The sequence below is a fragment of the Sus scrofa genome, chromosome 4 (genome assembly GCF_000003025.6).
Source record: "Sus scrofa isolate TJ Tabasco breed Duroc chromosome 4, Sscrofa11.1, whole genome shotgun sequence".
NCBI classification, from domain to species: Eukaryota; Metazoa; Chordata; class Mammalia; order Artiodactyla; family Suidae; genus Sus; species Sus scrofa.
The window spans coordinates 130,672,520-130,678,767 of NC_010446.5; the positions used below are offsets into that span (position 1 = coordinate 130,672,520).

The 6,248-nt window shown below is 45.9% G+C and overlaps 1 protein-coding gene across 2 annotated transcripts in view; it reads left to right on the forward strand.

Moving 5' to 3' along the window:
• Positions 1–6,248, forward strand: part of C4H1orf52 (chromosome 4 C1orf52 homolog) — a 30,172-nt gene that overhangs the window by 12,596 nt on the left and 11,328 nt on the right. The gene's annotated exons all lie outside the window — the stretch shown is intronic.

A 6,248-nucleotide genomic window follows, 5' to 3' on the forward strand; every position in this document is an offset into this window, starting at 1 on the left:
GTGCAGCTCTATTCCTGACATAATTACCTGTCTCTGATTCTAAATGGACCAAAATGTAGCAAGCTTCCTCAGCTGACTGCGGGGTTTGAATTAACATTTTAAATTTAGATTCCTGAGAAAAACTGCAGTGAAATAACAAAACAATCACTTCCAACTAAAGAGGCCACTTGTGGGCCAGCAAAAGCTACAAGCAAAAGCCAACTCAGGAATAGCTCACGGCACCAGGGGGATTTTAAGGCCCTGTTGCTAGTTTTCGCTGCTTTTCAATCTGCAGGAACAGACACTGCCATTGGAAGCTTCCTCTCTTCTTTTTACCATGTTCCAGCTTCGGGCCTCCCCTGCAGTCCTCTCCTTAGCTAGGAAATGTGGCCTGGACAGCCTCAGCAGTAAAATTTCTTCTGTAACAGCTGGAATCCACACGTCAAGTCTGTAAGGCATAAACACTTCTGTTGTTTTTTTCTTAGCATTTAGACTTAATTACTGGAGCCCCAGTCCCCCTGCCCCTGCATCCCTCCGTACCACACTAATGAGGGCAGTGAGCTGAGCCACCCGGGCAAAAAGCGGGGTCTCTAAAGCCCGTTCCTGAGGCTAACAGACGAGAGGGTTCATCTCCAGCCTGCTCTGTAGCCGGGAAGAAATGAGCCCCCCCATTTGCAGGTTGCTTTGCATCCTCTCTACGCCAAGCTGCCACCTCGGAGAGGGTCTTCCTTTGGGGATGCCAGGCCGTCTGGAGCCCTGAGGTGACTTAATTCTGAACGGAAGCACTTGAAAGTCACCACTGCAACACGAGGGCCCTGAGCCTTCCTGCTTTGGCTTGGGAAGAAGATTTCGATGCTTTTTAAAATAAGATTGCCAGGCAGTAAATAGCTTCTGGCGCCAACCTGGAGATGTTGACTTCAAACCTTAGACAGTAAGTGGCTTCTTTTTAGATAATTTGACCAGGGCTCTGTGTATTTTTAAGCTACTTGGAAGTTCATCCAGTCACTCTGGCTAATTATGAGCTGCTTAGGTTTTCCTCTTCTTTTTCTACTTTTCTTTCCACTGTAACAGTAGCAAGGCTATCTTATGTCACTCTGGCTAAGTAGCTAAACCGAGAGTTCCTAATTTAATCTTTCCCTGGAGGGTCTTTACATTTTATTGAGAGATGGATTGATCGGTTGATTGATGGATGGATTGATTCCCGTGGCCCCTGTTATGCGCAGGCACAAGCTCTGGTGCTGCCTGGAGGGTTTTTTTAAGATCACATAGCCTAGGTAATTTTTTTTTTTTAAGCCCAGGAGATTAGTCGAAGGAGGATTAGATTTTCTTAGCATTTACCATGATTTCAACTAAGTTTCCCAATAGCGGTTTGTGAAAATGTGAAAAACGACGGAGAACAAATTTTCAGTTACCTCATCTAAGTGCCAAAAGTAAGACCAAGAGCCCCTGTGTTGAGGAAGCACAAAAAACAAAGGTTTTTTGGAGTTCTCATTGTGGCTCAGCAGGTTCTCGAGCAGACTAATACCCATGAGCACAGGGTTCCATTCCTGGCCTTGCTCGGTGGGTTAAGGATCAGGCACTGCTGTGAGCTGTGGTGTAGGTGGCAGACGTGGCTCGGATCCCGAGTTGCTGTGGCTCTGGTGTAGGCCGGCGGCTACAGCTCTGATTCCCACATGCCGCCACAGGTGTGGCCCTAAAAAGCAAAAAAATATATTTTTTAAACTTTTTTTTTTTTAACTACAAATACATTTAACCTTTTCAAGGACAGGAACAATGTTGACACCGAAAAAATACAATAACAATTCATTATATTTGCAATTTTGTTTTAATTCTCCTAACATTAATATTAGATACAAATTCTTTATAATAGTAACATTCATTTAAAATTTTTCTGGGAATTCCCTTTGTGGCTTGGTGGTTAATGAACCCGACTAGGATCCATGAGGATGTGGGTTAGATCCCCGGCCTTGCTCAGTGGGTTAAGGATCCATTGCTGCTGTGAACTGTGTAGGTTGCAGATGAAGCTTGGATCTGGTGTTGCTGTGGCTGTGGTGTAGGCCAGCAGCTGTAGCTCTGATTTGACCCCTAGCCTGGGAACCTCCATATGTGGTGAGTGTGGCCCTAAAAAGCAAAAATAATAATAATAATAATAAATCTGATTATGAAAATGATGCATGCTCACTGTAGAAGTTCTGGAGAAAAAAGTAAGAGTCACTTTTAGTGGAGAAATTCACTGTTAACATTTTGATATACAGTATGAGAGTTTTTTATGTATATATGAAATATTCTAAACTATAGATATTCTATGTTTTAACATTAAGCAGTATCAGTTCCATCAAGAATTCTTCAAAAACCTAATTTTTATTTATTTTTATGGTAATTATTTCCATATTTTTACCACTGTAAATAATTCTATGATGCACACCTTTGTAATTAAGTATTTGGTTGTAGTATTTGATGATAGAACTGCTTTTGTGAGTAAGAATTCAAGATTGAGGTCGAGCTCATCTTTTGCCTGCCTTAATGCTCCTAACCTCTTGAGACCACATCGAAACAAGTATTTTCAAAATTTGCGTATATCTCCCTTGAAAATCCTAAGTGTCAAGTCCCTTGCCAGAAGCCAGCCTTTTTTTTTTTTTTTTTTTTTTTTTTTTTGTCTTTTTGCCATTTCTTGGGCCGCTCCCGCAGCATATGGAGGTTCCTAGGCTAGGGGTCGAATTGGAGCTGTAGCCACCGGCCTACGCCAGAGCCACAGCATCGCGGGATCTGAGCCGCATCTGCAACCTACACCACAGCTCACAGCAACGCTGGATCCTTAACCCACTGAGCAAGGCCGGGGATCGAACCCGAAACCTCATGATTCCTAGTTGGATTCGTTAACCACTGCGCCACGACGGGAACTCCCAGAAGGCAGCTTTTTATGATTCCAATTTGGTGTTTCTAATACGGTGCTCTGAAAAACGACAGTTTCTTTTTAAACTGCTCCAAAAAGCTCCTCGGATTTTAAAAATCTACTCACCTGTGCTCAAATTGAGAAACTGGGTATTTTGCCTTTACGCACATGAACTAAAGACAAATTTGGAGGTGAAAAGAATGAGGGGGAAAAAAACAAAACCCACTCAGCTTTTCTCCCACACGTCTACATGATGGCAATATTAATGCACTCAGCCGAGGAAACCCTTAGGTGGAGCCAAAGGCCGCTGAAGAAATGCCCTCGGGCCAGGCCTCTGGGGTTCCCGCCCAGCGGGCCTGCCTCGGAGCAGGAGCATCCAGCTGCAGCCGCTAGGAAGGAGCACCTCCTCCAGAAAAGGGCGGAAGGAAAAGGCCTCCTTCTCGAGGCTTGTGGGATTGGGGGAAATCGAACACTGAGAGCTCCGAGAAAAGCTTCAGCAGACGGTCCAACTGCAGGGGCTTCCTCTGGGAGAAGTTACCTTATCCTGCCTCTGTCACTTCATCACCCGACACTGTTGCTTCCTGCCCCAGTATCTCACTTTCCTAACTGGATTAGCAGCTGTGGCCTCGCCTGCAGGGCCTTAGAATTCTTGCAGGGCAAGTTCAGGAACCCAGCACAAAGCAATAATATTAGAAATTGTTCAACAAGTAACTGATCAAATGAACATTCTCAGCATCTCAGGGCAAATGAGTTTTCAGGGCTTTTCTTGCCAGCCGGTTTGGAGGGTGGACTGAGCATAGGAACCAAGGGAAACGAGGCTGTTTCCCTGGTCTGGCCTGTGGGAGCTCACCAAAGCCATTTTCTGATTCCTGTGCCAACAGCCTTTGACTAATTGATATCCTCAACCCGCACTCCCTTCCTCAATGTTTAGAGAAAGAAATTATAAGAAAACAATAAAATTTTCATGTTAAAAAACCCAACTGAAACCACTTTTCAGAATTGGCCATTGAGAAGTATAAATACAACCCATCCTCCTAGACCTTCTTCATCCGAGGAGCGAGTTCCAGGAAAACTACATGTGTGTGTGTGTGTGTGTGTGTGTGCGCGTGCGCGCTCCGAAGGAAAGGGCTCCCCCCGGTGACGGGGTCCAAGACAGCGTCCCTTCTGGAGACTCCCACTGACCCTGGGAGTCACCAAGCCTCTGCGGGCCAGGAATGAAGACACCCCTTCACCTTCCCGGCTCGAGTATCTCAAACTCCCGCGAACTGACGTTTGCAGCCGCCAGCAGCCTCTACGTGGGGAAATCGTGAGCCGCTGCAGCTGCCGACCCGCAGCAGCCCCAGAGGAGCTCAGGGCGGAGACCCGGAGGGAGGCCCTCTGTGCTCTGGGCGAACTGGACAGACGGGTCTGCGGGTAGTCCGATTTTTTTGGAGATTTTATGAGCTCCTCCTATCTAGAAACACACTAAAACCCTTCAGAGATGACTGCTGTCTGTGACTAGCAGTAACCTTCAGAGACCAGCGGCAAACCTCGAGCGTGTGCCCGCTGCGGGCACCTCCCCTGTCGCCTTGAATTCTGATGGCTTGACATGCCCGTCCTCTTTGGGGCCGTGTTTAAGAGCGACCTCCTGGGCAGCAGTCAAGTGGACAGAACTAAAGATGTCACGGTCATCTGTGAAAACAGCCACACCCTAGGGTGGGCCGGTGAGCCCTGCGGGAACTCAGGAAGGAAGCAAAGAAGACGGCCCCCAGCTGAGGGGCGTATCCAAGGAGAGAGTCCAGAAGCCCAGCGAAACCGGCTTTCTGTAAACCTTTTGTTCCTACTACCATCCCTTTGTTGTGAAAACTCACACATTCTAGCCCCCCTCACCTCACCCCCTCACCCCCTCATCCCCTCACCTCCTCAAGCGGTTGGTTTCTCAGGGCCACCTGAGATGCTGTCTCCCAGCTTCCATCCTAATTGCACTTAAACTTAACTCTCAAATTGCAGGTTGTGATTTTTTCCAGTCAACACGTATTTGAAGGACAGCTGGTAAAACCTGGGCTGTCCATCACGTGGAGCCACCCTACTTATTTGGGTTCTCACACCAGTGGGGGGCAGGGGGGGGAGATGATTGATTATTCAAGGGGTCAATAGCCTCAGTAGAGTCTATTTTCTAAATTTCCAAAAGGCTTGTTGGATCAAAAAGATGTTTTGAAGATAAATGCAAATTAATACTACTAGGAGATACTATTTTTCAGCAACTGGATGAGAAATTTCCACCTGACAGCACAGTCTGTTGATAAGGCTCCAGAGAAGCAGCATATGCCCATAGAACAAAGGAAATTGGGCGGAATGATCCAGCTGTGGAGAGCAAGTTGCTAAAAATCCAAAGAAGTTACACATACTTGTTGATCCAGGAATCTCACTTCTGGAAATTATCCTGCAGATATACCTGTAAATGTGCAATATGCCAGATATAACATGCACGTGACATGCAGCTACTGAAACACTGTTTATAATAGCAAAATCCTGGCAGTAATTTGACGTCATGGGTGGCTGGTTAAATACCTATGGTTTGGAGTTCCCATTGTGGCTTAGTGGTAATGAACCTGACTAGTATCCATGAGGAGGGGGGTTTGATCCCTGGCCTCACTCAGTGGGTTAAGGATCCAGCGTTGCCATGAGCTGTGGTGTAGGTTGAAGATGCCACTCAGATCCAGAGTTCCTGTGGCTGTGGTGTAGGCCAGCAGCTACACCTCTGATTGGACCCCTAGCCTGGGAACTTCCATGTGCCACGGGTGCGGGCCTAAAAAGCAAAAAAATAAATAAAAATAAATACCCATGGTTTATCCACTTAGTGGAACAGTGTGCAGTGGGGAAAAAAAAAAAGTACAGAAAATTTCTCTGTGTAGATGAGGAACGATATCCAGGATATACCATAACATTTTAAAAAAGAAATTGCAGAAGGTATATATACTATGCTACTTTTTACTTTTTGTGTAAGAAAGGGAAGGATAAGGCTATTTATTCACCAGACAATGGAATATTATTCAGTGTTAAAAAGAGATGAGCTATCAGGCTATGACAAGACATGGAATGAACTTCTGGACATATGACTAAGTGAAAGGAACCAGTCTGAAAACTGTATGACTCCAACTATATGACATTCTGGGAAAGGCAAAACTATGGGGACAATAAAAGATCAGAGGTTGCCAGGAGCTGGGACAAGTGGCAGGACTGAACAGAACAAAGAGGATCTTTAGGGCGGTGAAAATACTTTGTGTGATACCATGATGGATACGCGTCATTTTAATTTGTCACACCACAGTGTGTGCAAGAGTGAACTCGCGTAAGCCAAGGACTCTGGGTGACGAGGATGCGTCAGTGCAGGTGC